This window comes from Zonotrichia albicollis, chromosome 30 (genome assembly GCF_047830755.1).
Source record: "Zonotrichia albicollis isolate bZonAlb1 chromosome 30, bZonAlb1.hap1, whole genome shotgun sequence".
Classification (NCBI taxonomy): Eukaryota; Metazoa; Chordata; class Aves; order Passeriformes; family Passerellidae; genus Zonotrichia; species Zonotrichia albicollis.
In genome coordinates this window covers 1848730-1857146 of record NC_133848.1, presented here as the reverse complement: position 1 = coordinate 1857146, position 8417 = coordinate 1848730, and the positions used below count along the sequence as shown (strand labels likewise).

The 8417-nt window shown below is 56.2% G+C and overlaps 1 long non-coding RNA gene and 1 pseudogene across 1 annotated transcript; both read right to left on the bottom strand.

Annotated features, from left to right (window-relative positions):
* Positions 1-775: 775 nt before the first annotated feature.
* LOC141725714 (uncharacterized) lies at positions 776-3200 on the bottom strand. The gene is made up of 4 exons (XR_012577419.1): positions 2676-3200; positions 2245-2404; positions 1951-2064; positions 776-1482 (listed from the first exon to the last, which is right to left on the bottom strand). It is a non-coding gene; the product is annotated as an uncharacterized LOC141725714 (long non-coding RNA).
* A 276-nt stretch (positions 3201-3476) lies between these two features.
* Positions 3477-7319, bottom strand: LOC141725615 (serine/threonine-protein kinase pim-1-like; annotated as a pseudogene).
* Between the last annotated feature and the right edge of the window lie 1098 nt (positions 7320-8417).

The following is an 8417-nucleotide window of genomic DNA, read 5'->3' as shown; positions in this document are numbered from 1 at the left end:
TGAGACTCCAACCCCGTTTGGAGAGGGCCCAGCTCTGACAGTGCTGAATGAACAAACTGACAGCACTGCTAGTGTGGCAACATCTGCTTTCATCCTCCTCTTGGCCCTCCCAAAGCCTGGCCAGGGCTCAAGGAGGAACTAAGAGAGGTGACTTGGACCACACAGCCCCAAACAAGGCCAGATATCAGATTTCATGGCCTTGTCTGGCTTCTAAATACACAAAGGTCAATACATGTTTCACTAATGAGTGGCTACATCTATCACAGTGCTAATGACCATGCATATTTCATCAGGGAGCAGATACAAAGATAACCTTTGCTTGGAAGGTTCATTCAGAGGCCACCTTTACTCAGGGCCTGCTGTTCAGGCCTCACTCAGGGCTGGTGTCCAGGCCTTGGCACTTCAGGGACGTGGTTTAGTGCTGGGCTTGGCACTGCTGGGTGAGCGGCTGCACTGGGTGAGCTCAGAGGGCTTTTCCAACAGAAAGGATTGTGTGATTCCATGATTCTATCCACAGCATCCAGCTGGGGCTATTTTAGCAGCATTACTTGGCTCCAAAAGTTCCCTCTTGCCCAGCTCCTGTGGCCTGAGGCTTCAGCTCCTTCAGCTCCTGGTGCTGAACGAGACGACTCGGAGAGAAGAACACAGTGCATGCAATTCCTTCTGGGACACGGAGAGGGGAGGCTGTGCAAACAGGAGCATTGTTTGCTGTGGCCTCCTCTCTGCCCTTCACGCCTTTCAGCGCTTTGAACCAGCCAAGAGCTTTCTCCAAGAGTGCAATGGAGCAGCTGTTCCTGCTCCCAGGCCTGGCTCTCTCCAGTCTCTGCCCTTGCCTGGTTCTGTCCCTCTTGCTGTGCCCTCTGTTCCCCCAGGGCTCACTGGCTGCTGCCCAAGACTGTGGCACTGGCACAGATCCAGTGCTCCAGAGCCTCCTTTCTGTGCCCTTGCAGCTGCCTGGGCACAGCAGCCTTTTCCATCTGGAAGCTCCCCATGGACAGGGAGTGCCCAGCTCCGTTCCTTGCACAGCCTCCAGGAGCCCAGGGCTGCCATCTCCAGTCCATGCTGGCCCTGGGGGCTCCCAGGGGCCTCAGGCTGCTGTGACACCACTGCACACGGGAGGGAAGAGGGACAGGGGCTGTGCTCAAAGTCAGCTCCATGTGCTGCTGCTGCTGCTGCTGTGGGGTCATTTGTGCAGCCCTGGCCCAGAGTCAGGGATCAGGTCCTGCCAGTCTCTTCCAGCCCTGGCTGCTCAGAGTTTGGGCCTTGGAGCCTCAGGTGGCCAAAGGCAGCTGCTGCTGGTCCCTCTGTGTGCCCGTGTTCAGCAGTGCTGCTCCATCAGTCTGTGCCCAGCAACGGGGAAAAGCCTCAGCCCTGCAGGGCCAGGAGCTGCCAGGCTCTGCCTGAGCAGCTCAGCCAGCAGGAAGGGAGCTGCTCCACACGGGAACCAGAAGCAAAGGATATTCCTTCTTGAAGACATGTTTTCTATTTAAAGGATAAAAAAAAAAAAAGGAAAAAAAAAAGGTAAATTGTAAAAGATAAGAATAAAATAATAAAATCCAAGTGTTAGTGAAAAAACATAAGATAATGTTAGTGAAAAAAACAAAACATAAAGGCAAAGTTACATTCTTTGCATTAAGAGGTAAATGATCTTTTCAAAAAGAGAACTTGCTTATTTACATTGTAAATGTGCTGATGGCATGGATCCATCTTTGTGACCTCAAAAGCCTCTTAAAAGATTTTGGGCTTTGTTTCCAACATTGGTATTTGAAATTGTGCTCGAAGCAAGAGGAAATTGCTTAGTGCCCTTCCAGCTCCAAGCAGGACTGGGAATAGAAACTCTGTCAAAGCCCAAATACTTTGGAAGATGACCTTTCTTCTCATCCTGCGAATGAGCTGCACATTCCCATTGAAACTTACAGGGATTTCTTAGAGTCACAAAGTCCCACTTACAGCTTTTTGCTCTGGTTTGGAAGTGCAGAAGGGCAATTCTCCATCCACCAGCTCCAGACTGCACTGCCTCAGGAGCACGGCCCACTCGCCAGCTTTGGCCCACTCGTGGCACTTCTAGAGGAGGAAGAAAGTGCAATTGCACAATTCCAGCCAATCAAGAAGGAAGAATGGGACAGACAAAACACCCTGTGCAGATCCAGGCGTTCAGCTGGGACTGTGGAGAGTTTGGGTCCTTGCCAGTTGGATGTGTGTCCCCAGCTGCAATCTCTGGGCCTGCAGCAGAGTCTCACTCACCGGCCAAAGCAGAAAGCTCAGGCGCTGTGCTCGCAACGGGCTCGTCTGATGCAGAGCTGTCAGAGCAATGTGAGGGCAGAGCCAGCCCAGCTGGGCCCAAGGCTGTGCCCAGCAGAGCCCTGGCAGAGCCCAGAGCAGCCTCAGCACCCACAGAGCCCAGCTGCAGGGAGAGAAATCAGAAACCGCCCGTCAGCTGAGGGCTCCTGTGCCCTTGTGCCAAGGCCTGCGGTGCACAGGCCATGCTGGCTGTGCCCAGAGCTGCCCATCCCTGCTGCCTTTGGGAGCAGAGCAGGAGGGCAGGACCTGTGCCCAGCTTGCAGCCAGCCATGGCACATCCAGCCCTCAGCAGCTGTCCAGAGCAGGATGCTCCTGTGCTCGCTGCCAGCTCCCAAAAGCTCTGATCCCACCCTGCCAAGCACACAGGGACCCACCTCACGCCACCCACGGCTGGAAGAAAAGCTGCTCCCAAACCATGGCCTCAGCATCCTCCAAGGGCATGGCCCATCCACGCCACAGCTGCTCCCCAGCACTTCCCCATCCACACTGGACCACCTGGAACTTTCCACCTAGCTTCCTCTGGAAAAGAAACAACACATTGTTGAAAAGGGATTAGATGCAAAAAGGGAAAACAAGAAAAACAGTAAAGACTCTTATCTCTGTCAGGGCCTTGAGAAAGGCCCCACCCCTACATGCTAGGGAAAAACCCAGCCATGGGTGAAGGAAGCCCACACTTTCTCTCTTCCCCCCTGCACTGCCCCCCAAAATCACGGTGACCCCAAAGCAAACAAGGGCAGTGGAGCAGCCCAAGCCCTTCCTTGCCTGCACAGCAAAGCAGCTGTGCACAGGTTCTGGAGCCCCACTTCTGCTCCCACCATGGGGTTGGTTTGTGTCGGGCTGGCTGCCCCAGCCCCAGCCCGGGGAACGGTGGGTGCTGGGGGCTGTTGGCAGGGCCAGGAGCCCACTCCCATTTCGTACCCACCCCAGCCCATCCCCCAGCCCTGCCAAAAGCAGCTGGGCAGTGACTGAAGAATGAGCTTCATCTGCCCCAGCAAAGGGGGAGCCTTTGGTTGCAAGCCAGGCTGTGCAATGCCCAAATCTGAGAGTATTCCCCTGCATGTGGACTCATCTGCAAATTCACTGTGGAGCCTGGCTTTGAAGAAGGTGCCAGAATCAAAGTCCATCATCTTCAGCTGGCCAGGCTGAGGAAGGGCTTGTCATCCTTGGTGTCATCCTCACTCTTTCCAGCAGCAGCAGAGTATCCCTACCCGGTACAGCTTCTCCAGGGGCTCTTTCTCCTTCCCTGGGGAGAAGACCAGGCCCTCAGGGCTCTGCCCAGGACCCCAGCTGTCAGGGAACCAGGACAAGCAAAACCAGCCTGGATGGCGGCCATCAGTGCTGGGCAGAGCAGCTCAGCTCCAGCACAAGGGCTGCGTGTTCCCATCCCATGAGCCTGGTGCAGTGACACAGGCAGCACAAAAAGGGCTGGGTTCCTTTGCTTCTGATTGCCAAGGCATGTGTGGAGCTGGAACTTACCAGGGCCCTGGATCAAAGTGTGCCTGTGGCTCTCTCCCTTCTTCTAGGGCAGATTAATATCCTGCATCCAAGGATGACAGAACAGCTCTTCTAATGAGGGCCTTTCCAAGTCCAGCATGGATAAACACCGCTTGATCAGATCTTGGCACTCTGGGCAGAGAAACCAAAAACCACCAGTTAGTTGGAGAAGGCTCCTATTGGCTTTGCCCCACCATTACCATGCCCAGGTCATGCTGGATGTGCTCAGAGCTGGGCCTAAACTCTCCCATCAATTCCCTGGTTTGGAGGAGAGCAGGACATGTGCCACCTCCTCAGCAGCTGCCAGTGCAGGATGCCCACGAGCCCGCTGCTGGCACCCAGCACTGGGATTCCCCCTGTGCCCAGAGAAGAGGATCCACCTTGAGAGAGCCTTTGTGGCAGCGAGAGCTGATGGTCCCAGCTGATGTTCTGGCCCCTCCTGAAAGGGTGCTCCCCGCAGACCATCTGGTGCAGCAGGATGCCCAGGGACCAGATGGTAGCTGGCTTGCCATAGTACCGGCCAAAGTGGGTCCATTCCGGGGGGCTGTATGACCGTGTTCCTATGGAATGCAGATGAAGTTCAGCAGGGGGATGCTGCTGCTCCCAGAGCCTGGCCCCAGCATCCCTGGGCATGTGGGGGCTGCATCAGTGGCACACAGGGTGAGCACTGCCCTCTCGCCAGCACCTGGACTTGTGTGCAGACTTGGGGTTGGAAAAGAAGCCACTGGTGCTGGAAGAGGGCAGTGGAAGCCCTGGCAAGGCCTGACCATAACAAGGAAGAACCCACCCAGTGCTGGGAAAAACCATGCTCTCAGCCTCCCTGCCTGCATTGCCCCAAAAAACATTATGAACCCCAACAGACCAGGTGAGTGGAGCAGTCCAAGCCCTTTCTCACCTGCACACCAAACCGGCTGGGCACAGGTTCCGGTCCCCCCTGTCTGCTACCCATGGGTGTTTATGTTGGGCTGGCTGCCCCAGCACTAGTTCTGGGCAGAGTGGGGAGGCAAAGGCTGCCAGCAGTGCTAGAAGATGGCTACCCACTCAGCCCTGAGTTTCAAAAGAAACTCAGCCGAAGACTCAGTGCCATGAAGGGCAGCAAAAGAGAGAATCCCTGCTGCCACAGCCAGCTTGGGCTGGGAGATGCTGGGCCCAGGAGCCCTGCGTGGGCTCAGGAGCCCTGCGTGGGCTCACCTGCAAAGTGAGTGTAGGCTGTGTCTTGCAGGTAGGTGCCACAGCCAAAGTCAATCAGTTTGGCCTGCCCGGTGTCCAGATCAACCAGGATGTTCCCTGGTTTGATGTCGCGGTGCAGGACCCCGCAGCTGGTGCAGTGCCGCACGGCCTCCAGCACCTGGCGGAACAGCACCTGCGCCTCCTCCTCGGGCAGGAACCGCTGTGCCCGAATGAAACGATGCAGGTCCTGACACCGCTCTGGCCGCTCCAGCACCATCAAGATGTCCTTGGGGAGCTCAAGCCACTCCAGCAGCTGGACCACACCAGGGAAGCCAGTGGACACCTTGGCCAGCAGCACGATCTCCAGGGGTGCGCTGGTGCCGTCGGGCTGCGGGAGGAGCACGATGTCGTCAGTGGGGCTGATGCCGTGCCGGGGCTCGGGAAACCCTCAGCCAGGCCGGGATGCTCTGTGCCCTGCGCTGGCCCCACGCCCGCTCTCCCTCGGGGCGTCCTGGCGGCTCCCACCGTGCCGGGCCCCGGCTCATCCCCGGCCGGCATCCCCGGCTACTGCCGCTGGCCCCGCTCACTCACCAGCTCGCCCCAGTGCAGGACGCGGTTCCGTGGCACCCTTTTGATGGCCACCTGCAAGTCAAGGAGAGCAGCGGGCTCAGCTCGCCGCCTGCCCTGCCCAGCCCCATTCTCTGCCCTCCTCCTCCTCCTCCTCCGCCCCCTCCTCCTCGTCCGCCGCTCACCGGGGCGCCGTCCAAGAGCCGCGTGGCCGCGAAGACGCTGCCGAAGCCGCCGCGTCCCAGCAGCGAACCCAGCCTGTACTGCTCCTTCAGGCCCTGCTGCGCCTTCCCTGCGGGCGGGACGCGGCTGTCAGCGCTCGGCCCGGGGCCAGCAACGGCCCCCGAGCGCCCCTCACCCGCCCCGGGCCGGCCATGCCCAGGCGTTCGCTCCCGGGAACGCGGCACGGGAGGCTCGGGGCCGGCGGCCGCGCTGCCGAGCGGCGGAGCTCGGGCCGGGGAAGCCGCAGCGGAGGCGGCGGGAGCGGCCGCGCCGCGTGTGTCCTCCGCGGGCCCCGGGAGGAGCCGGGGCCGGGGTCGGGACTGGACCCTGCGTCGGGGCCGGGGCCGGGCTCGGGCCAGGCGGAGGCAAAGGGCGGCGATGCCGCCCTCGCACCAGCCACTGATGCCCGCCCAGCAGCGCCACCGCCAGTACGGCCAGAGCCGGGCGGAGGCGAGACCGCGGCGGGACGGCCGGGGCCGGGCACGGGGCAGCCCCGCCCGGGGCCGGGGGCGGGCCGGGGGCATGGCCCGGCCCTGCAGGGGAGAGGGAGGCGGGGTGAGGAGAGGGACGCCGGGCAAGGGACCCCGAGGGAAGGGTGCCCGACAGCGGGAAAGGGAGAGAAAGAGAAAGAAAGAGAGAAAGAGAAAGAAAAGGAGAAAGACTATTCAAAAGTATCTGTTTTGGTGCTGCCGCCGCTACTGCTGCCGCTGCCGCTGCTGCAACTGAAGCACCTGGGCTGTTCGTCCCCGTGTCCGTTCCCCGCTCGCCCCACGAGCCCCACGTTCGAGCCCCGCGCGCCCCGGGGACAGCCCCTCCGTCTGCCCAAACACGGGAACTTTGCATCGTTCAGCCCAGATGCAGAGCCCTGACTCCTGCGCACTGGCACAGCAATCCCCTCGCTCGCTGCTGTGCATTGTCCTTGCTGAGGGTCAAACACTGTCGGGGCACCTTCCCTTGGGGTAGGATTCCTACCTGAGTCCAGCACTGCCCTTACATCTCCAGTGTTGCTTTCCTATAAAAACAGGGGAAGCTGTGTGTGGGTCATGGTATTTTAGGGTGTCTAAAATCACTAAGTCACCTATCTTGGAGGTGCTGTGCATCTGGAATTACTGGGATGGAGAAGTAGTGCAACATGGAAAAGGGGAGCATAGAAATAAATAGAGGAAAACGTCTTGGATTGTTTCTTTCATTTTCATTTCACTTCTGGAAAGCTGTTTCAGTTTTCCAGGAATCTTCTTTCTGCTCTTCCCAAGAATCTCTCATGGAGAGCAAGGTCGAGGTTCTGTATGTTATGTTTGCCCAATTATCCCATCAAAAAAAACCCAAACAATATTTAAGGTAGCAACAATTTTAATTGAATAGTTTAGAAAATATATAAATAAGGGATAATTTGGTTCAAATAATAGCGCATAAGCAAAAACAACCGCGGGGTATGGAGGGCAGGGTTCAATGACCCTTGACACTTCACGTACAAGCTTGCCAAGTAAAAGTCACCCCTTATATGCCATGTGTCAATTCCATCTCCTCCTATTTTCGGTTCGTTACTTTTCTGCCTCCGCCTTCATTACCACCTTTACCACGCATGCGCCACCACTCGGTTTGGTGGTCGCACAAGTCTTTGGGGGTCGTCACTGATGAAGGCCCTGTAGTCTTCTTCGTTGTCCTTTAATTCACCTTTGGGTTACACATGCGCACCAAGCCAGTACAATATAAGCCAAGACTAACATATCACTGCATCTACATATCAAAGCAATAAGTCCCTTATAATTAGCATTTTCTTGGACCCAACCAGGTTCTTGGTCATTTTTAGCAACTGTATCTTCAGCTTCTTTCCTGTGGTCCTTGAGAACATCTGCTGGGAAGGGGGGGTGGGTGGAGCCCCTCCTTTCCCTCTCTTCTTTGGCATTACAACTTTTAACTATTAACCATTTTATTATTTTCAAATATTAATTACTGTATCAATATTGATTACTGTTTCAATTTTTTATCAGCACAAATCATACCTATTTATCACATGTAGCAAGATTTGCCACCAGGAAATTATGCCACCGGTGCAATTTTCATTGTGACTGTTTGTGCTGGTATAGGGCAAATTTTGGGAGGACATCTCCAAAAGGGGTCTGTCTAGAAAGCAAGTTCAAGTAGTCCCCTCCCCCTACTAGTTCAGGAAAAGACTTCACTTGAGAATACTGAAAAAAACCCAGTTTATTTAACAAGTAAAGTATTCAAAAGCATGGAAAATGAATAATATTAAATAAAACCTCAGACAGTGCTGAAGCAATGGCAAATGGAGAAAGTCCTTTTTGTGGGTTGTAGCTGGCTCACTCGGTCTCTTCTAAGTCCCTTTGGTGCTGGAATGCAGCGTCCCAGAGCTCGGGGGCCCACAGGTGTGAGCTGTTGCCAGTGTTTTTCTGGGTTTTCAGTCCAGAGCAGGTTTAAACAGTTCCAAGAAAAAGGAAAGTCACAGTCCAAAAGAACTTCTCTGCCTAAGATAGCTAAAACCAAATTGCTAGACCTGGGCTGTGAAGGCACCGAGAAATTTCCAAATCTGTGCACTGACGGTCTCAGCAAACACTAGATCTGGATGGTGCTGGAGTCAGAACCTGGAAATTTCCAGATTTTGGCTTTCTGTGTCAGCAAATCACTGGACTCGGGCTGTGCGG